This window comes from Centroberyx affinis, unplaced genomic scaffold (assembly GCF_046629955.1).
Source record: "Centroberyx affinis isolate AG114_WGS23_722 - 3 ecotype Tasmania unplaced genomic scaffold, CSIRO-AGI_Caff_v1 ptg000354l_1, whole genome shotgun sequence".
NCBI lineage: Eukaryota > Metazoa > Chordata > Actinopteri > Beryciformes > Berycidae > Centroberyx > Centroberyx affinis.
In genome coordinates, this window is record NW_027279025.1 from 186,739 (window position 1) to 210,221 (window position 23,483).

The 23,483-nt window shown below is 41.1% G+C and overlaps 1 pseudogene; it reads right to left on the reverse strand.

Annotated features, from left to right (window-relative positions):
* Positions 1-587: 587 nt before the first annotated feature.
* Positions 588-6,372, reverse strand: LOC139641189 (probable polypeptide N-acetylgalactosaminyltransferase 8; annotated as a pseudogene).
* Positions 6,373-23,483: the final 17,111 nt, after the last annotated feature.

Sequence of the window (23,483 nt, forward strand, 5' to 3'; positions counted from 1 at the left end):
AAAAAGTCCCCACTCCTTCAGTGAGAAAAATGGACACACTCAAATCCCAAACACATCGGTTGCTAAGAAACCAGTGTTTCGTCAACGTCCGCCTGTCCTCGGCGCTGATTGGCTGAGTCACGTTGGAGGCGACTGAAAACGTTTAAAGGTGCTACTTGCAGCATTTTACCAATATAATATAATGATAGTATAATTTCTGTAAACAAATGGCACAATAGTCGAGACAATTGGTAGCCTCTATCTCAAGCCAGTGGTGCTGGTGTTTCTCAAAATGAAGACCACTTTTCCCAGAAAACCTGCTGCTTCCTGTGTTAAACAGGATCTTTGCTTCTTAAACATGTTGTAAGTGATTTTCCCATAAGTTTTTCATTTGTTGCAACATCTGCCACTGTGAGTAACTGTGAAAGCTCTGTTCGCGCTGCCCTCCTGTTTAATGCCATAGACAAATATCACTTTGTGCCGTAAAGCCACCCAGCAGATTTCCCCAAGTAGTCCCCGCAAAATCTATGGTGGCACACAATGTAAAATAGAGTGTAGGTCTCGTTTGTTTATGGTAATTATACTAGTGGCTCAAAATGTATGTGGTAATGATTTATTGATGATAAAATTGTACACGTAGCACCTTTAATTCTTATTGCACCAACCGAAACTCACCACTTATACCAGTCATTATATGTTGCTTAGCAACCACATTCTCTGGCTACTGTTCAAGAACTTTATTTCTTGGTAGAAGAAAAACATAAAATTATTTAATTATTGATTAAAATAAATGTATTGGACATTTCGTTCTTTCATTCTGTGGCATTTTAGATGTTTCGTAAAAGCTTCATTGTGCCCAACAATGCTCCTTAGCAGTTCTAAAATCACTAAAGAATGGCTTCTTGCGGCGTATAGCTTAAATCTACACTACCAGTCAAAAGTTTGGAGACACCTGATTGAATGAACTCTGTTTTCATTAAAAAGCCATTTTGATCTAAAGGCTTATACTTAAATACTTGAAATATGTTTCTTAGACAAATACAAATAGTGAAGTTGATGCCCATGTATGAATTTCTTTCCAAAGCCTTTGCCTTTCCATGAAGGCAAAGGGCGGCTACTTTGAAGAATCTAAAATATAAGATTGCCAACTATGTGTCCAAGAGATATTACAGATTAGTCATTTCTGGTTAACACTCCCTGGGTGCAGTCTGGTTGAACTGTACATGAAAACCACTCTTGGCCCTTCATGGCACATGGTCGCCCATCCTTGCTGTACACTTTGCCACACAGGTTTGATCCTTAGTTCTCTGGTTTCCGATCAGACTGTCCGACTACATGGGAATAACAAATACGAGTACATTGAGCGGTATTCCCTTTTACATTTCTATTCAAATCAACTCATGGAGAGAAAGAGAAAAATACTACTAAACAGTATAGGATTTATTGTACAATGAAGCCCACACATAAGAGGCTGTGCAAATGTCTGTGTGTTTGATTCAAGATTTACAAAAACCCAGAGTCACGTTGCTTTTCCATCCCATTAAAATTAATTACATTTTAGGCATTTAGTCGATGCTATTGTTCAGTGATTTATGAGCATAACAATACACCAGTAACCCCACCCCCACCACCACACCACTACCCCACACACCCACCTTAGAAGGCTTTGATTATGTTTTGGGCTTCCCATCTTTGGCCAGTGCATTCCTGCACTACAAGTTTGCTCTTTATAATTTCCAAACATCTTTTTGTCTGTCTGTTCTTCATTTCTTTGCCCTAGAAAAAGAGAGTAAGAGCAGAACACAGGTGTATCTCATCACATCATCATATTCAGACAACCATGGGAAATATTTCCAGTCATACTAGTCAATGTAAACTCATACAACATGCATTTCCAAAGGGGAAATACAACAGCTTCTTTAAAAAGGTGCATTTACTGACCATTTTATTGAAAAGGTGAATATTCCCCATGCCCCATCTCAGTCATGACTATAAAAACTTGTTTTTATGTCTGTCAAAACAAGTGGGAGTAGTTTATCCTGATGTACCTGAGTGAAGTCCCAGTAAATCCCCATCCCTTTCTGCATAGCCTCTTTGCAGTTGTGAAGGCCAGGCTCACTGGCTTTGTTGCCGTCGTCAGTCAAACACCGGTTGTCATTGTACTTGTGGGACTTGATGCCACCGATGTAAAGCTCACCACTTGTACGGTAATATGTGTGCTGAAGAAACAAGAGTAGCAGATTGGGCAATGAAAAAATAGGCCAACTGCAACAGGCACAAGGTTTCTTCTTAGTACTCGTACATTTCCAGGAAGCCACATTCCTTTTGATAATAGAACTGTTAGCTGCTTGACTTACTTGAGGTCCATAGTAGTAGCACTGGTAGGCAATGGGTGTGTGACCTGGCACAGGACCTTGGTCTATGCACATGTCAGCATTAATGTTCTTTATCTATAAGTTGGAGAGTCAATTGTTTTAATAAATCAAGTGAAACTTTATCACCAAGCACTATTAAGACAGGTAGTGGTGACTCATGAAAAGTACATGCGTATACTGTATGTGGACATGTGCATCCATACCATCTCCACCACACAAACTCTACAGTAGATAAACTCCAAACTTACTCCTCCATAGGCCACTATATTTTCCCAGGAATCCAACATGGGATAGACATTTTCCAGGTACCACTTGAAAGGTTTACATTTCAACTTCTCTCTGTTTTTTCCTCTCGGTCACATCCCCTATATCAATCCCATGATCCTGCAGAGGTGGAGAATTGCGCATGATTAGTTTGTGGTTGTAATACTGTGATTGTAGAATTTCAAAATCTCACATTAAAGTACCAAGACATGTATTCATAAGATACTGTTGTCAGAATCTTGCAAGCTGATGAATGTTTGTCTTGTGAAACATTCATCAGCTTGCAAGATTCTGACAACAGGAGTATCTTATGAATACATCTCTTGCAACCAACACCAGTGCGTGGGAAAAACACACAGTAGTTGAGAAGTAGAACCCGCACACCGAAGTAATCTTTAACTCACAAAACGCACAGTAGGCCATAATGAGGAAATAACGTGGAAATAAAGACAGTTTCTCTGCAGTGTGTTTCTTGGCAATATGTCAGTACCTTAAAGGGCACGTTCCAGGCCAAATTAACATTGTGTTTGTATTCATCCATCCAGATCTCAGCTACTCTCAGAGCATTCCTCTTCATGGCCTGGCTCAGGTCCGGCATGTAAGGCTTGTGGTTCCTCTCGATGTGGGCAATCTTGGAGCACGGAACTACTTCAACAGTCCCTCCACATGTCCACACCTATAGCAGTGGTAAGAGACACCATTAACTTTATAAAATTCAATAAAATGCAATCATCACTAATGGGATAGGGGTGTGTTCAACTCACACGAATTCCTAGCTCAACATTTTCCCCGCCGTATACTTTCATTCCTTCATCAAGCACTCCAATTTCTCCGAGAAACTTCCTGTCTGCGACTAGGATCCCCATGACAGATGGACTCCTTAAGTAAAAGATGAAAATGGTTACTATGCCGTTCATAACATCTTGTAAAGAGTAGATTGTAACTGCCACACAACCAAGACCACTGGACCACAAGGAATCCCTCGCCGTCCAAGGCCTTTTTACGTGATAGAGGTTCACTAATTGGACTCTTTCAGTATGTAAATCAAAACAAGACGGATCGATCTCACTTTAACTTACTTCCCGGGCATGGAGCTGTCTTTGAGCTTGTACCACTCGGGCATAAATTTCTCGTACATGCACCACAAGGCCCAATCGAAGGCATGTGCTGCTGCAAGGTACTGCACCACCTTGAGGTCGAAGAAGTTCACTCTGTCAAACACGGGCGACACCACCGTCGTTCGGTTGGCTTTGATCTGGGTCAGCAGGGGCTCGGCCCTGGAGGGGGAGAGGGGTGGGACACTGAGTATTACATATATGCAAGAGCTTCCATTTTCCTTCATTACAGTGTAGACAGCAGCAAAATGTGACAACACTTCACACAGTGGGGTTTTTGCTTCCTAGGGGTCTATAATTCGCTTGCCCTTTACTGAATATTTACCTGCCAGATTGCTGGATTTGCTCACACCTAGACAAAGAATCTATTGCCAACAGAGGAAAAAAACAAAAAGAGGGGGGGGATAACTGGCCTAGTGTTTGGACCCTGTGTCTTTCTGATAACATTCATTACCATTACAGATTCTGTTTCTTCCTCCAATTTTTTGGTTCCCAACTTTTCAATCTGCATCTACAGAAGTCAATGACACGTAGATGATCACCAAGAATACAAAAAGCATTGATTTTTTTTGCCACACTCTTACCACATCTCATGGACTTCGATGTGCGCGTCCAGGATGGCCACCACGTCGGCGGTAGCGGCCCTCCACCCAGACACCCTGGCATGGGCGAGCCCTCGCTGCTCATTATGCCTCACTCTAGTAATGCGAAGGCCCGGATTCTGCTTCTCAATCGACTTGACATACAAGTCAAGGTCGCCCTTCAGGTTTTCTGGTATGACAGATAACATTCTTTTTGTTGGCAGGTTGACACTTTTTTTCTGATCTTTTTGATCTACAGTGGCATCTGAATTTGGGAATCATTTTATTCATTATTATTTATTATTATTGACGTTATTATTCGTTTTTATCATTTTTCATCAGCAAGTCGTTCCTCCCAAACATCTAGTAGCAGAGTATTTACCCGTTCTAAATACACTACAAAACCGCTTTAAAAAGGCCACAAGTTTGTGTGCACAGTCCTTGTGATAAAGAAACAAACCAACCATTAGAGCTATTGTCATCCACCATAATGATCTCCCTCAGCAGGTGTTTAGGGGTGCGGTCTATGATGCTGCGGAGCGCTCTTTTGATGATGGACAGGGCCTCGTTAAGGTAGATCAACACCACTCCGATGCTCGGCAGGTCCTTTGGGTAAGTCTTTTTCAAGCACCTATTCAGAAAAGACACAGAGCATTGTTTGTCATAGTCTCACATTAAAACTAGAGGATATTTGAACCCCTTGCAAACAAAAACGCTTGTCTCTTGCATCAGTGTTTTCCGCAACCTATTCAAACTTGTTTGAATAGGTTGCGCAGCAGTACAGAAATATAAAGGACGTCAGATCAGCAAACAATGGAAAGGTTGGGGAAACAATTTCTCCTTCCTCTAGCTTATTTATCATCACGGGGTAGTTGTGTAAGGTGACAATGATGAATTCTGTCAAATCCAAAGAACATTCAATTCGGCATGCTGTACCTTGGATCCCGGGTATCTGGAAGAACTCGATCTAGAGGAAGGCGATCGCTGAGAAAAACATTGTAGCCGTACTGCTGAAACAAAGCCTGGGCCTCTTTCTGATCCTCCTCAGACAGATTCTCCCCCCATTCCTTGAACAGGGCCGAGTTGGGGAACAGTATCTGGGGCTTTTTCTCCTTCGGGGCCTCTTGGCTCTGGTTCTTCTGCTCTCCCTGCTCTGGCTGCTTTCTGACCGCTGACGCTTCCATCTCTACTGCTTGCCTACGTCTGCCTCTGTCCTCTTCAAGCATTTTATGCATGGTTTCCTGCTTTTGTTCGAAAGCTTTGAACAAATTGTCTTGACAAATGAGAAATGAGAGATTAACAAAGGATGAGAGAGAGAGAGAGAGAGAGAGAGCAGAATGAGCCAGGAGAGTAATCACTTTTTATGGAAAATAAAGATAGAACAGACAATAAAAAATTCTATATAAAATACTTATCCTTTAAAGCATTTCCTTCACTGTAGAAACATGTAGGCCTAATTTGCCAGTTTTTACAAATTACAAAAGCTCCTCTCTGTGTGTATATATATATATATATATATATATGTACACATACACATATATATTATTATTATTATTATTTTTTTTTTTTAACATTCCAATTTCAATAATAAAACAGAGACTTAAAATAATTTAAACCTCAGTCTTTCCTCATACATTTTTGGAAGCAAAATGCCCACCTAGGCTACGTTTCTAATACTTTTTTTTTAACAGAATTATTAGTATTATTTATTTCATTTTTCCACACGTTTGTTAGTGATGCGTGGATTTATAAACAAACATAAATGAAACAAATAAATAAATAAATTACCCTAACTTGTACATGTGAGTATTCTCTCTTCTAAGAGAAGGATCAATTATTGCCCCAACTCACAGAGATTGCCGACGCTCGACTCCAAATCAGAAAAACTCCTGATCATCCGAGATGAGTCCAGTCTTTCAGTCGCCACTACATGCTCATGTCCACTCTTTAAAAACATAGCCATGTAGATGAGGAGTCCAATCCCCCCCAGCATCAGGGCTGGCCGCTTCACCCACACTGCTTTCATATTGAGGAGATAACTGGAAATGACAATGTAGAAAAAAACAAACCGTTTTGTCCCATGTAGACGCCAAGATGGAGGAAGATCTGTCTGTCTGATTACAGTAGAGTTTTTTCTTTAACTCCTAACACTGTGCACCACCACCACCCCCCCGTTGGCTAATGGCTGGTTACCTACACTGCTAAAGAGTCACTTCTACTTTAACTCGCTATGCCAGTTGTTACCATAGCTCCACACCCAGTTAATGTAAACACACCCGCCAACAGCCATCAGTGAACAAAGAGCATTCTGATTGCCACAGAAACAACTCCGGGGAATTTTCCAGGATTCCTGCACCTGTGGCAGGGCCCTTTTACAAGGACCTAGAACCCCCCCTACCTCTGACGTCATTTTAATCCAGTTCAGACCGTCCTCTGTTTCACACACTGAAGTGCCTCGACGCAGGCTAACCGGTGGCAGGGCTTTGCAAAACCGTTGTGGGTGACGTGTGGCGTGTCCTGGGTTATTTTACTGCCGATGACTGACTGAAATTATGCTCACGGGTTATAGCCCATAGGCCTGCCAAAAAAAAATTTAATAAAAAATCCCTAGGCTACTGCAGCTCCTTACCCAGTTATTTTCCCCTAATTTATTAGAAAATGTTTTAATGTAAAATAGTTGATGCAAATAAGTCTAAATCGATTCCTGCAAGAAAACATTTCTATAAAGTTAAGGGAGAGAAAAAAAACAAACATTTCTGTTAATTCACAGCTGGTTTTGCATGATTAAGGTGTCTGTGCCACAATCCAACAATAACATCATATCTAATGATAAAAACGTACAATCTGCAAATAATAAATAATGAATGCTCACATCAACAAGTAGGCTAATGGTTATTCACGTCACAAGCCAACCATCAAATAACTAATACATACAATAATAAGTCTATGGTGCTTGACAGCTTGGCGGGCGACATGAAAAACAGACATGCTGTGCGACTAGCAGCCTGCTCCCACAGCCTGCAGTGAAATCAGTGTGAGTGATCATTTCCTGTTTCAGCCTGCACTCCTTCTAATAAATTGACCTATCCACTTCGAATTCTCATATCTTGCAGGTTACCAAAACCTGTCCAGTGTTGAAACTTCAGCTCTCCATCTCTCTCATATTTGATATACTATGTGTAGATCTCCTCCATCTGTGTAGAAACATTGAGAGAGCAGGAATAGTGATTTAAAGACGCGGCATGATCACCTGTTCACTGAGGAAGAGGAATCTTTTTGGGTCTATATGTTAAAAAGAGAAGGCAGTGGCAGGGTGGAAATGGCATAGAGTTTAAGAAAAATACTTGGAAAGCACTAAGCACTATAGGCGCTGTGCTGACACCCGGCCATAGCTACTCTCCAGCACCTGGACTTCCCCGGAGCATATGCCTCAATTAACCTGAATACATGTTTAGCTCCAACTGAAATGCCGCTATTGCCTAAAACATGTCTAAATCAGTACAACTTTTTATACTGGACCAATTCACCTCTGGACGCTCTTTCACTTCCCATGCTACTGTACATATTGGTAAACAATGTAAATAATGTACACAGTGTTTAATGTTATATGTAGGCTGCCATGCATGTTAGTTTGCGTGCGTGCATGTGACAGCTGGTTTTGAAGTCACCGCGTGTCCAAATTGGTTTGATATTGATTATCGGCCTATTGATATTTGCTTTCATATTGCCGCAAAAACAGGTTCAATTTCGGGCGTTGTCTGCCATTGTTGCTACTGGTAACCTGGAAACAGTCAGCAACAATGGCACAGAAGGCATAGCCTATCTATCACAGCAGACAGTTGCAATATAATGTAACAGCCCAGCGAGCCACTGCGCTGCCCCTCACATCGCACACAGTCACCGCCGCTCAGCACCATGGACAGCAGCCCGACCTCTAGTCAAACAAACTTCCCGCATATAGCCTACAGCTACAAAGTGCTTCACAGAGAAAAGAATAATACAAAAAAAAAAAACCTGACGCTTACTGTTGATGATTTAGATGTTTTTTTTCTCCTCTCCCTTTTTTCTTTTCTAAAAAGGGCAGAAAGCCATTCCCTCACTGCCAATGAATGTGGTGGCTTCCAACGGCATGCAATCATTCTTGAAGGTGATTAAAAGGTACCTATAAGATAAAGAGATGTTGTTCCAAATTGTTTGCTGATTTAAATTAGTGTGTGGACTTCAGTGTACAGAGCTGAAGCAATGCCTGTAGCAGCAGATTTGGGATCTAAAATAAAATGAAGACAAAGGACGAGGCAGGGAGATCATACTTGCTCTGAATATCCTGAAAAGCATCCTGAAAGGCCTCTGTAACGTTCAAATTGCATTTTAAATCCCAGTTTAAACCACATTTATTACTGGGAGCCACTGAATACGTATTAATTCACACATTCATAAATCCACCAATGTGTATCTAAAATGTTTATTTAATGAAAAATGAGCAATCCAGTTATCTTGAGTTATTTTATCTCTTAAGATAGTCTGAAGGACGAGAGGAAAATAAAACAGCAGTCTGAATTCAAAATTGTGATTTTTGTCAACAATCTATAGAAAATGCCCTGTAAGAAATATCTCATTTAAATAAAAAACAAAACAACCTCCTGAGGTAACACTTTGTTGATTTTGGGACTTTCTCCCATTCTTCTTTGTTGTTCTACATGTTGTTCTTTCTTTCTATATCCTACTATAAAATGAGGAAAACTCTGTCCTTCTGTGTGTCTGTCTGCAACCATTTTGCTCCTCAATCAATCTGGCCAATCTGGCCAATCAATCTGAAACTGCACATGGGCATTGAGCATTGGCATAGGCAGGGACTGACGAAGCTGATCCATTTTCCCAAATTTACGAAGATTTTAGTGTCTAGATCGATGACAAAAATCCATTTTGAATTCAGTTGTACCATACAGGTGTGAGCTAAAACTTTGTGATGACATGCTGAAACGTCCAACGCTGTCCGCTGCAGCGCTGAATGATGAGCTCATAGTAAGAGTTTCCTCCCTGGGCGATCTCAAGGCATCTCTTAGTGACTCTGTTTCTTATCGCTTGGCCCTGCAAAATTATAAGAGACGGAAATTATGAGAGGGCAACGGGAAGATTTTGAGCGAGCAATATTCAGTACAAAAGATATGAATAGAGAAGTTTTAACTACCAAAATCATTTGGCCAACCATAACCTGGATGCCCATTGCCTTTACAATGAAGTTTGCATTTTGTGTGCTCCAAAATGCATGATACCAAAATGTCAAAATGATGATCTACTCATTTTTTGTTCCTCTAGCCACAAAAGTATTCAAGTAAGTAGTTCAAATAAGATAATCTTTTCGCTTCTAACTAAATTATGATAGCTCTACAATACTCATGTTTGCTTGTCATAAATGAAAAAAAATTGTAGGATGGCATGACCTTTGCTTCAGGATAAAATGTCTCATGTTGAAATTACTTGAAAAAGTCACTGCACAGTCTGAACAAAATGCTCCTGCAGCTGTTGTTTACTAGGGTCTTACTTGTTGGAAGTCCCAGTGCAGGTGTAATCCACCTTGCTTTGCCGGCTGACACTGCTGCAGAGTGGGAGTGCTGCCGGTGCCAGGATCAACTAGGCAGCGGTTGTCGTTATATTTGTGAGATTTAATCAACCCAACGATGATCTCGCCGTCTGTGTTGTAGTAACAATGCTGGTGAAAAGGATAAATTATGATATGCTGTTATGATATATTGTTATTTGTCACGGCCGGCTCAAAAACCATGACAAATAACGGGAGGTCACACAAGAAGTTAAAGCAATCAACTAATAATTTATTGGGAACAACCAAGAATATCAAAATGCTATGGGGTGTGATAGTCAGTGAGTCAGTGGTGTTGGCGTGTTTGCATGAATGATAAAATCGTGAGTGAAGTGTTGTATGCTAAAGGAAAACAAAGACAGGAATGGGGAGCGTGGAGAGTAGGGAACAGAGTTCCCCCTCTCTCTCCCATCATGGAACCAGTGAGGTGCGCTCTTATAGGACTGGGAACACCGGGCCCAGGTGTTCCCACTCCACGACGACCCGACCACACCTACTGGGCGTCTGCAACACAAAACACAAAGACAAGACAAGCAGCCAGCCCAACAGCCAAAAGAGGCGGGGTCGTCACAATCATATCAGTAACATCAGACACACATGCATACACACACAAACCCACACACTACCTGTGGATTATGGAAGTGGCAGCCATACAGGATGGGGATGTTTCCAGGAAGCGCTCCCTGGTCCACACAGTAACTCATAAGAAGGCTGTTCTGCAGCTGTACAAGCCAGTGTGATGTTAGGGGATTTATTGAAGTATTTAGTGGATCTTGAGCACTATGTGATCACTAACTGACTGTGTTTATATTATTTTATCCAATCACAGTTTCAGGATTGTCACATTTTCAGGGCTCAGCCACATTTCTGCCTAGATAAAATTAAGGTAGAACTTTAACACCAGATTTCTGAGCTTGGTATATTAGTCAGCTGTAATTCAAGCTCATTAATATTTTACTCAAGTTCACATTAAATATGAATTGTTACATCATCAGACTTCATAATGAAAAATGATCCTTACCACACCATAAGCCAAGAGATTATCCCATGTTTGTAGACTAGTATATACATTGTCCAGATACCACTTGAAAGGTTTACATTTCAGCTTTTCTCTGAGCTTCTTCATCTGGGAGATGTCTCCCACATCAATTCCGTGATCCTGTGTGTCATATGTCAGGTCAAGTTCAGAAAGCTACTTAAGGTAGATGAACACTGCAACACTTTGACAAAATGTATTATCAGCTAAAATCTCCATCACATGTAGAATATTGAGGGAAATATCCCACAAAATTGGCTTGAATGGCAGCTTTGTATGTAATTCTTGCAAAAGTGCAGAGCAATCAGCACTCCTCCCATGTATTGAGGATATTGAGTGATATTAAATATCACTGCGGACTCACCGTTTGACCAATCTGAACACCCTTTGAAAAACTTGATATCTACCATCTAGAGAATGTCTGTGAAAATTTTGGTAGCATATGAATGAAGACTTGTGGAGATATAGATGTTAATTGATTTTGCATATTTTGAAAAATATAGAGTGACGGACTTCTGAATTGACCATAGGTTGCAGTGAGGCAAACTTTTACCAAATTTTATGCATCGACTGAGTCATGACCCTAGATCGTGCAAACCGAATTTCGTAGGAATCCATGGAGCCAATTACGAGATATAAACTTTTTGCATTTGTGGCTGTTCAAGATTAAAACAGCTGTGCACACATGGTCATTGATGATATCTGAACAGCTGCTCCTTCTGTCTCTTCAGCCTGTCCTTGCTGCCCGGGTCTTCGCCCACCAGGCCCGGGGGCATCATCTGTGCACCGTCTCTGTCTGTGTTTCTACAGTGCTCGGGGTCGTTCAGGTTGTGGAGGAAATTACACTATTATACTATTCTATGTCTTTTATTTCTTTAATATCTGTGTTATTTGTGTTATTATGAGAACTCATCTCTGTGTGGAAATTTACAAACTGCTGTTAAATCTTTTATCTCCGGAACCTGGCCATTCTGTTCATCATGTATCAAGCATGATACATTTCTCAGTTGAATGCTGTCTTTGTCTTCAGTAATTTTCCATTCTCCACCGGTTTGAGATAAACAAAGGTTCTGACCAGAGATGGCCTTGAGTGTCCGGTTGGAACTGGATTTTGTTATGCACAGATGCACCCTGATCGCATAATATTTCAAGTATAAGAATGTGTCAGACTTCTCATGACTCAGATATTTCTACTTCTTGATTATAAGACGGGTGGACAAATCAGAGGTGGGGCCCTATGCTGATCACACCTGTTGCATCGTGTCTTGCTTGCAAGCAATAAAGACGACAGAAAGACAACTTCTCTTCTCCAAGTCTCTTTTATTACAGAAAACTTCCACCACAATTTGGCGTCACAAACAGGATTTCCACGTGGACGGCGGCGGCTCAGCGTTAAGGGTCAGGAGTCTGTAGCTACAGCCGGAGACAAAATCTCTGCGGATCCCATACCTCCCCACCAAGGGTGGGTGGAGAAGGGGAACCTCCCGATGCGCTGAACCCGGTGCTGATTCACTGCGAGAGTCCGAAAAGAACTAGGCTGACTGGAACGTGAGACTTGTCTTTCTGGTGAGTAAAACTGTACAGTCTTTCTGCAATTTCTAGAATAATTTTGTGTTGATTCTGGAAGATTGGCAGGAAGGTAAAGAAGTAGGGACTCTTTGTAAGTATCGACGGATCGCTAGGGCTGAGATCCAGCAAAAAGGCTGAGACCGCTAGTGAAGTTGCCTAAAAAGCATAGTACTATGAGATGAATGTATTCTGTAATTTCTAGAGTCACAAATAATTGTAATTGAATTGTTGTGTGAATTCTGAGAAGATTGACAGATAAATAGGGATCCTTAAACTACCGAAGGGTCACTAGTGTAACCGCTAGTGGGATCGCCTAAATAGGCCTAGTACTATAATGGTAAATGTTTGCCCCTCGGGCTGGGGTCAACTAAGGTTGCAACACAGGTAAAAGGATCCTAATTGGAGAAAAGAACATGAAATTTTAAATGTAAAATATCCACAAGATATTCATCGTAAAACTGATTTTAAAGAAGAAAGTTGACAAAATGGGACATGTCTACTTGGGATCCGGACAAAAAATAAATAAATAATATGATAGAAGAAGTCGACAGTAGTGATACAGAATATTAACAAGCAGAAGTTGTTGGGTTGTATTGACAGACCTGATCAGTCTGAAAATAATTAATTTCAAATTGGTTTAAAGAAATTAATTTAAATAAAAAAAGCATAAATAATATAAAAGAATACATTTAAATTAATAAGAATTAATTTAAAGAAAATAATTTTGAATATTTCTCCAAGATAAGCAGAGGCTCCGGGCAACCAAATCCTCCTGAATAAAACCTCCCCAAATGTGTTGTTTATGATGACAAATTAGAAAATAGTTGTGGCCAGTTTGATGAGTATATTACAGAATGTGGATTTCCTCCAAAGGGAAGTTTTAGTATGAGACAGCTACAGGCATTAAAGGGCAAGTTGTAAAAAAGAAAAAGTAAAAAAAAAAAAAAAAAGGGGTTTTAAAGCAGACTGGAAAGCATATAGTGAGTGGTTAGAAGAAGCCTAACGTAGGGACAGACGGAATAGGCAGGGTGAGTCCACTGACGCAAATGTGCAGTGTGTAAAGTCTAGGTACGACCCAGACCTGGATTTCGGCTCCCCTGCGCCGCCGTCAGCAACCAGACGAAGATGCAGGAGTCCAAGGGGCGAGGCAGGAACAACGACAAGAATGGACTTAAAGAGGTGGCCGATCACGCCGCTGACTACGAGACCCCAGTGTTTGAGATAAACAACGGCCTCACCAGACCCGTCCCAGAGAATGGCAACGGCCCACTGACCCCCTGGGAAAGCCATCTGAAAGACCACTTCGTGCAAGGGCTGCTCCCAGAAATACAAGACCTCGTCAGAAAGAACTGCGTTGCCTGTGAACAGGAAGACTGGCAGTGGTGGAAAGATATGCCATCCACACAGAAAAGCAGGTGTGTGAGAGACAGAGAAAACAAGAAAGCAAGAGAGATGCTACACGCGACCGCCTGCAGACGGCCCAGCTGACAGCCTTCCAGAGCCAAAGCAGAGACGGTAGCGGTGGAGGGCGTGGTCCGGGTCGTGGCAGAGGAAGAGGCCGAGGCACTGGCAGAGGCAGAAGGCGCTCAGATGGATGCTTCAACTGTAGTATGGCAGGCCACTGGGCTAGAGACTGTCAGTCCTACCACATGCGGACTGATGGTGCGGGGAGCTGGAAACAGGCGGGGTCTAAGATGTACAAAGTAACAGTAAGAACACCCAAACACAAACTCAAACATGTGAAGATTCAGACTTAGATACAATTAGCACAGAGTTGCAATTAGTTCAACACGCTGTAAAATGTTTAGAACAAAGACGAGCGGATAAAGAGAGGCCAAGCTACACCTTGCTATCGCATTCAGTGTATAAGGAAATACCAAAACACACATTACAGGTCTCAGGCCAACAAGTAACATTTTTAGTTGATTCAGGTGCGGGAGAATCTGTGATTAAGACTACAGACCTGACACCTAATCCTAAATTATGTGGCAGATATTTGAGAACAATTGGTGCAACTGGAAATTCAGTTAAAGAAAACTACACCGTACCACTCAAAGTGTGCAATGAAGTTACTGGTAATTTCAATCATTCATTTTTGTTCTCAAGCTGCTGTCCAGTGAACCTGTTGGGAAGAGACCTTATGTGTGCATTGGGCATAACCTTGGTGTGTACAGTGGAGGGAATACAGATTGTGAGGCAGGAAAAGACAGAAAAAAACGGAACAGTCAACCTCACAAATGGTGAAATTTGATCCACACACACACCGTTGTATGTGAATGGCAGCAGAATCACACAGACCTAGAGCTATACATAGCCACCTGCTAGAATGCACACACACCAATGTCTCTGTGTCAGATAGATGGAGTGAGAAACACTCAGACTGCTGACCAAAGACAGCTGCTGAAATGATAGTTCACTCTGGACAGGAGCGCGCGCACACACACACACACACACACACACACACACACACACACACACACACACACACACACACACACAGCACATGTTAATTTAGGACCAGATAAGGACTTTGAAAATAAATGGTACAAAGAAGGTCAGAAAAGTGACATGTTGAGGACAGATTGGTTGTATTGGTGTAAGGATAAAATGTGCAGCAGGAGTGCAGCGGAAACCAGATGTCTGAAAAAGGTTTATGAATAGATGGACAGAGAAAACCACTATCTTATTGGCAAAAACACAAAAATGGAGATGGAAGGATTTGGGCCCGTGGGTTACATGCTGTGTAGAAAATGAGTATTGGCAAGAAACTGAAACACCACTAGTGTATTACAACAAAGTACTAAAGGCCTATAAAAAACCATGTGCACTAACCTTCTATGCAGAAAGAAGTGTTGAATTGGTACCAGAGAAAAATTCACCCATGCGTGGTTAAACTATGGTACAAATAGGGTTAACAGCAGAATCTCCCAAGCTGTCACACAAGTCCCACCTACCTTGTGGGCGAGCAGCAAATATGACGTAGGGCTAATGAGGGGAGTGGCCCCAGTGGAGATAACACAATTTGTTCAAGACCTGCAGGCAGTAAATATAATAGTGTTGCTCGAGCTCCTTAAATGTGTCTAACCCCATACTATTTTGTTACAAGTGCCGGCTGAGAGTAAATGGTTTTCTGTGGTCGACCTTGCAAATGCATTTTTTCAGTATTCCTGTGCACAAAGACTCCCAATACTGGTTTGCATTTTCATTCAAAAGTAAAACATATACGTGGAACCGATTGGCTCAGGGTTACACAGAATCGCCGGCCATATTTGCAGCTGCTTTAAAGGAGAACTTGGGCTCCACCTACTTGGTGGCAGCGCCTTACTGCAGTATGATGATGATTTAATGATTTGTTCTCCATCAAAGGAAGCATGGTTGTTGGAGTTGGATACAAATAAACTGTTGCAACATTTGGCAACAACACTATGTCACAAGGCTAATTTAAGCAAATTACAATGGGTTCAGCCAGAAGTGACCTTCCTGGGACATGTGATCACTGCAGAGGGCAAATCCCTCTCTCCCAAACGAGTAACAGCCATCCAAAACATTCCAAAACCACTAACTAAGAAACAGGTTATGTCTTTTTTAGGAATGACTTCCTATTGTAGACAGTGGATACCAAACTATGCAAAATATTGAAGCTCCTCTGTCAGCAATAGTACATGGAAAGGGACTGCTTATCAAAAGGTGACTTGGACTGACGACGCAGAAAAAGCATTTGTGGATCTGAAAAAAGCATTACAATCAACGCCCACGTTGGGCTTACCAAACATGAACAGACCATTCACTCAGACAGTGGATGAGAAAAATGGCTACATGACATCAGTTTTTCTACAAGAACACGGGGGTAAAATGAGGCCAGTAGCTTTCTTTTCAACTAAACTTGATTCTGTTGCAGCAGGACTGCCAAGGTGTCTGAGAGCAGTCGCTGCAGGTGAAAAGACAGTCTTAGCCTCTAGGGACCTAGTAGGTTATCAGGATTTAACACTGTTAGTACCACATGCTGTTTCTATCATTTTGCTTGAACAAAAGACAGCTCATCTGTCAGCAGCAAGATGGCTGAGATATCACACTGTATTACTAGACATGCCGAACATCACTGTAAAAAGATGCACTGTTCTAAATCCTGCTACACTTCTCCCCACAGCAGATGAAGGAGAGCCACATGACTGTGTTGCAGCAATAACAGAAGTTTGCTCCCCCAGGTCTGACTTAAAGGAGGTTCCGCTAACGAATCCGGAACTGGAATTATTTGTGGATGGCTCCGCTTTCCAAAACCAGCTGACACACAAAAATCAAGCAGGTTTTGCTGTGGTTACTCAACATGATACTATCATAGCAGAACCACTTCCAGCCCATTTCTCAGCACAAGCTGCAGAATTAAAGGCACTCACAGAAGCATGCAAATATGCAAAAGGCAAAACAGTAATATCTACACAGACAGTAGATATGCATTTGGTGTAGTACATGATTTTGGTGCAATCTGGAGACATAGAAAATTCTTAACATCTGCAGGGACTGGTATCAAACACCACACCCTGGTAGCTGGTTTGCTGGAAGCGGTGCTAGTCCCAAAAGCAATTGCTGTTGTCAAATGTGAAGCTCACACGAAGAGAACAGACCCCATTTCACAGGGAAATGCTAGAGCAGATGCAGCTGCAAAATATGCAGCTTCAGTGCCATTACTGTGCAGGCAGCCAGTATTCCACAGGAGGTGACGCCAGAGGCAGACCTGAAGGATCTGCAAAGCAGAGCAACACCGGCTGAAAAGAAAATATGGAAAGCTGCATGTGCTTCCACAGAGGATGGGGTTTGGTACGGCCCTGATGGTAAACTGTGTTTGCCTAGATGTCTGTTTCCTTTCTATGCAAAATTGACACATGGAGTGGATCATGTGTCAAAAGGATGGCGGAAGTAAACAGACATTGGTTCACAAAGGGGTTCTCAAAACATTTTTGTGAACGATGCTTAGTTTGTGCAAAACACTCTGGGAGAGGTCGGCAGATGACACCCAGTGCCCATCCAGCACCATCAGAACCATTTGAACACCTACAAATGGATTTCATTCAGCTGTCACTGACAGTGACAGTTGAATGGAATGAATGAATGAAAAATGTTCTCTAAATGGATTGAAGCTTTCCCCACATCAAAGCAAGACGCTGTTGCTGTGGCTAAAGCTCTGGTAAGAGAAATCATTCCCAGATGGGGAATACCACATAAAATCAGTAGTGATAATGGCCCACAATTTGTAAATGAAGCTCTACAGGCAGTGAGCAAATTCTTGGGAATTGACTGCTGTTGAAAGAGAAAATGGCACGCCAATAAATTGGCTAAATGTTGTGCTGAAACGTGAATAAGCTGGACAAAGGCACTACCTTTAGTCCTGACACAAATGAGGGCCAGAATCAGGAAGAGAAATGGCCTGAGTCCATTTGAGATTCTTTTTGGCAGACCTATGAACACGGGGATTGGGCCCCAGAAAAGACAGCTCCCCACAACAGAGGAATGTGATGATGAAATGTTGCGTTATTGTGCAGACTTGTCCTCTGTGTTGACTGACATCCACAGACAGGTGAAAGACACCCTGCCCAGAGAGGTCGAGGGAGAGCTGCACAACCTGAATCCCGGAGAGTGGATTGTGGTGAAAGACTCCAGGAGGAAAGGCTGGAAGGCGCCCAGGTGGACCGGACCATTCCAGATCCTCCTGACTACCGCCTCAGCAGTGAAGGTCGCAGAGAGAGCCACTTGGATCCACGCCAGTCACTGCAAGAAGGCTCCGGGACCAGACGGTGTGGGTGTGACTAAAGCCAGCTCTCCCTGAGGTTTAAAAACCTACTGAGGGCCTCCAAGGAATGTTTGAGATGCAGCCAACGCCGAGGCCCCGCCCGTGGCACCCCGTGGCACCCCTTCAGGAACACGCGCATGTGGCATGCGGGGCACACTCTGCTGTTTTCTGATCATAGCAGTTGTGGTTCTTGTGCCCATCATACTGACGACTGCACTGTCACATGAGGACGCTCTCCCTCTGGACAGTTGTCCGGCTAGCAGAGATGTAACCAACTGCGTACTGACCATTTCAAGGAACGCCGTAGAAGCTGACACGCACCACAATTTCACCACAGCAGCATGTCTGAACATAGTGAACCAATATAACCAGATTGACTTGAAAAACTTCAATCAAACTGCCTGGAAAGACCCTTGTGCTACCAACAATGGACTTTCCTGGACAATTCAACAGACGATAGACTGCGTAACAAGGGTCTGACAGTGAGAGCAAATACCTCATTTCCGTCATATTGTGTGTGCCGTGGAACAAACCAGACCTGCTGGAATGGTGCAAAAAATCCAGATTTCTACACTTATGACAAACGCCAGTTCCTGGGATACTCAAATTGTGCCCAAGCACAGGCATGTGAGGGGGTTATCAAGGGTTCAACATCATGTATGACTGTGAATTTGACCATTCCATGTTCAGTAAAAGCTTGTGTTTTGACTAAAGTTCCTGTTGTCAGCACCACACCAGGGTTAGGAGGGCTATTAGATCATCATTGGGTCTGTGGTAAGCAAGCATACAGTTTCCTCTCACCGAAATTTGCAGGTTGCTGTTATCTAGCTAGATTGACTACCCCAATGTCATTCATACCAATGTCTAATATCACTCGCACACTCACACACTCCCGTCTCAGGAAAAGAGAGATGGCTCAGTTTGACACATTAGAGTCTTACCACTGGCGAATTAGTTTGGGTGAGAAGTGGGGCATTGGCTTATTCCCTTGGTATGGTGTTACATTTCTGGCAGATCACATTGATAACATCACCTATGCCATGTACTATTACATGAAAAACAACACAGCTACCCTTGAGGCCTTGAACAACGCTGCCTAAAACCATAGGGAGGTAATTTTGAAGCATGAAATGGCGCTAAACTACATTTTTGCAATCGAGGGGGGGATGTGTGCAGCTTTAAATCTAACTGGTTCAGCATGTTGTGTGCTTCTTCCAGACCCACATGACAATATCACACAGTTAACTGAGGTCCTAAATAACCTTGCAGACCACTTTGCACCTTCTCCTTCTGCAGGATTCAGTGCTACACAATGGCTGTATGACCATTTGGGTCCCTGGGGTGCAGTGGTGGTTCAATTGCTGATACCTGTGTTGATAGTGCTGGGATTGATGATATGTTTTTGCACTGTACTTTGACTTGCGTGAGGGCCATGCTCCTATGATGGGTAGGAAATGTGATGGGCCCTACTATCCAGCAATACATTAAAATACCCAGTGGTGAGCAAGATGAAAATCCTGATCTGTTTCCACTCCCAGGTTGGATTCCTACATATGAGGTCCGATGATTCAGATGATGATGTTTTTGATCCTAACTTTTAATTCTCATTAGAAGTGTGTTATGCTTGCTGAAACCATATGTTAGCACAATAACGGCATATTCTGCAATATGAAGTAACGGCAACATTTGAATTACGATTGTGAAGGAATTTTTGCCTAATAAACTGCCAGAGAGGGGTTTATTAAGTTGATTATTAAGTTGATTAATGATGATTTAAAATTTGTATGGGTTAATTTTTAAATGTGTATAATTTCATTGATCTTACATGCATTACTATTTTTTACATTTTACTTTTATATCCTACTGTTTTGATGATTTATAGATTATAGATTTATAGTTAGTGTGACTATTTTTCTATTTTTAACTTTTTATAATATCATAGCTGCATCTTGAGTTGCAGCCATGGACGTTTTTATCTACAGTGTTTTGCTTCATGGGTACAGTTTGATTCTATTGCTTACTTTTGATGCATAACCTATTGACTCACATATAATTATCAGTGCAGATGGGTACATGAGAGTCATAACTGCATTTTTACTGTTTTATAACTGTACTACAGGATGTGTATAGAGTTTTGATGTTGAAAGCGTGAAGTGCTTCAGCGGATTATCAGCTTCATTGAAGGTTTAAGATGAGAGTCAGAATCAAACAAGGTATCATCCTTTTTTAGAATTATGTTTGGTGTTTTATCATGTTATTGTCATACAATGTTGATGAGGGTTTTTTTTTTGAGGTGAGCAGTGAATCTTTTTCTCTTCCATGGTCAGTCAAACAATAAAGCACCCGGAAGAGTTTTTGGTTCATTTCTCATTAGGAGCCTAAGCACAACTTCTTACAACTACGGCTCTGAGCATAGAATGCTCAAGGGGAGGAATTGTGGAGTTTTATTATTTTACATTACACTATTATACTATTCTGTCTTTTATTTCTTTAATATCTGTGTTATTATGAGAACTCATCTCTGTGTGGAAATTTACAAACTGCTGTTAAATCTTTTATCTCCGGAACCTGGCCATTCTGTTCATCATGTATCAAGCATGATACATTTCTCAGTTGAATGCTGTCTTTGTCTTCAGTAATTTTCCATTCTCCACCGGTTTGAGATAAACAAAGGTTCTGACCAGAGATGGCCTTGAGTGTCCGGTTGGAACTGGATTTTGTTATGCACAGATGCACCCTGATCGCATAATATTTCAAGTATAAGAATGTGTCAGACTTCTCATGACTCAGATATTTCTACTTCTTGATTATAAGATGGGTGGACAAATCAGAGGTGGGGCCCTTTGCTGATCACACCTGTTGTGAATGCATCGTGCCTTGCTTGCAAGCAATAAAGAGGACAGAAAGACAACTTCTCTTCTCCAAGTCTCTTTTATTACAGAAAACTTCCAACGGGTCATGCTCCCGCTGGGACCAGGGCTGCTGGAAGTGCTGTCGGTACTGGGCAACGGCCTTCTCCATCACACACTCCTCCTTCACCTGCCGGCTGTTGAGGAGGCAAGCTGCTTTGCTATTATGCAGCATATCTGCATCAGAATACACAAAATACTGGCATTAATGGGTGTGTTTAATTAAATAGCCAACTGGCCCAAGTAGAGGCCACATGATTAATCCTGGTGTTAGCAGCCTGTTTTTAATTTGAGAATAGTCTCATCAGGAAACTATCACAGCATCATTCTGTTTAAGTAGCTTTAAAAAGGCTTTTTTGTTTTACATGCTATTTTTTTTGTCTTATCTTTGTCAAGTATTTGGGTATTAAAATACAAAATGACTGTCCTCAGAAGTAGGCTACCTTGTGATCATTTGCAAGCCACCTGAAACCCTTTCCTCACTAGCTATCGTTACAAGTAGTGAGTGTAGCCTATAAAAAATGTGACCAAATGGTTACTTAAAAGAATTACGGCAACAAATTGACACGTAATATAATTGACTAGATTTTAAGTAGTACAACTTTGATTAAAAAGTATTGAATACATTAACTAAATTTAAACCAAAAAAAATAAGTACATGGTAATAAAAGCAACAGTTAAAATGTGTTGGATTTAGTAATAGCATGCCAAATTATGAGTTATATAGCCAAAAAATATTTAGTAAATCCAAATTAATGAATGAATGAATCAAGGAAAATTGATTTATATTTACTAAGTATCTAAGCAAAAGTAATTTAGATTTACTAAATATCTGGGGGAAACTGATTTATATTTACTGATAATCGAGGTGAAATTGATTTATGTTTATTCATTATCTGGGTGAAATTTATTTATATTTACTAATTATCTGGGTGAAATTGATTTTAAGCTTACTAAATATCTGGATAAAAATTATTTGGATTCCCTAAATAAAATAAATTATATCAACTCATATTTTAGCACATTTAACACATTTTATTCTTATTTATCTGTACCTAAATTAATTGTTTAAATTTAAGTTTAATTGGTATCACAGGACTTTAAATCTATTCAATAATATTGAATGTCACTTTGTTGCCATCATTTTTCTATGTCTAATTTACCCAATATCATGCCTTCTTGGTGCCACAGTTTACTTAAGTTGGGTCAACAGATCACCATGCATAAAAAGAACAGCAGGTAAACATTTATTTGTGCAACTTTGTCTTAACATGTTTATCCAACATTTTTCAAGTGCAAAATGCCAAAATACAACAATAAAATAGAGAGAGGGGCTATAAGAAAACAAAGACAGAAACCATGTATATGTACAATAGGGATACAATGTATACTGGCAATTAATCTGTGCTACACCAGTGGCTTAAATTGTCCACAGTTATTTTTTACCTGACAAATTTAGCTATATCAGACTACTTATGAAGTAGTCTCATGTTCACTTGGAATGATGAAAAGGCCCAGTACAAATTTACCAAAACTGCACGATGACCTATGACCTCTGCCGATCACGTGTGGGCATTACAGGCACAGATGACTTTTTTGGATGTGATTCAAGGTCTAGTCCTGTTAGTGCGTTTAAATTACGACAATGTTTTCAGACTGAAATTTTTTTTTTTTCTATTTTCATATGAAATATTTTATTTATTACATGCGCAAATTGAAATCGTCAGGGCCAATATGTTTTTCAAACGGCTTAAAGTAAGATTAAAATATCACATGTTGATTGACTTGGAGTCTGGAATAAGGTCACCGGGTCCGTCGGGCTAAACAGGTTAAAAGAGTATGATGTAAGTTGAAGTACATGTTAAAATATAAAGAAGGTGATCTCTCTCTCTCATCTCTCCCACCTGGTATGTCTTGGGAAGGTCAAATCACAAAATACAGTCATAACTATATTTCTCCCAGTAATTCTTGGCAAGCTACTGAGTTTTGTAGTTTTGTTGAGTCATGTAAGTAATCATTGTCCTCTGTGTAAGTGTGTAAAGTTTTTGTTTTCCCATTAAGGAATTTTTAAGTACTACTGCAAAAATAGGAGGTGTCACTAAATGCTCGCCATCTCAATCTGATTTCACCAACTGGCAGAATTCAAAAGTTATCAGTGGTTTACTTATTCTCTTTCTCCCAAGAAATGCTTTACTAACAATTATATTTTGTAGGTATTATATTTTTTAAGTCTTTATAATTTGGCCCTAAAAGTTCCTAGCTAAGAGTTTC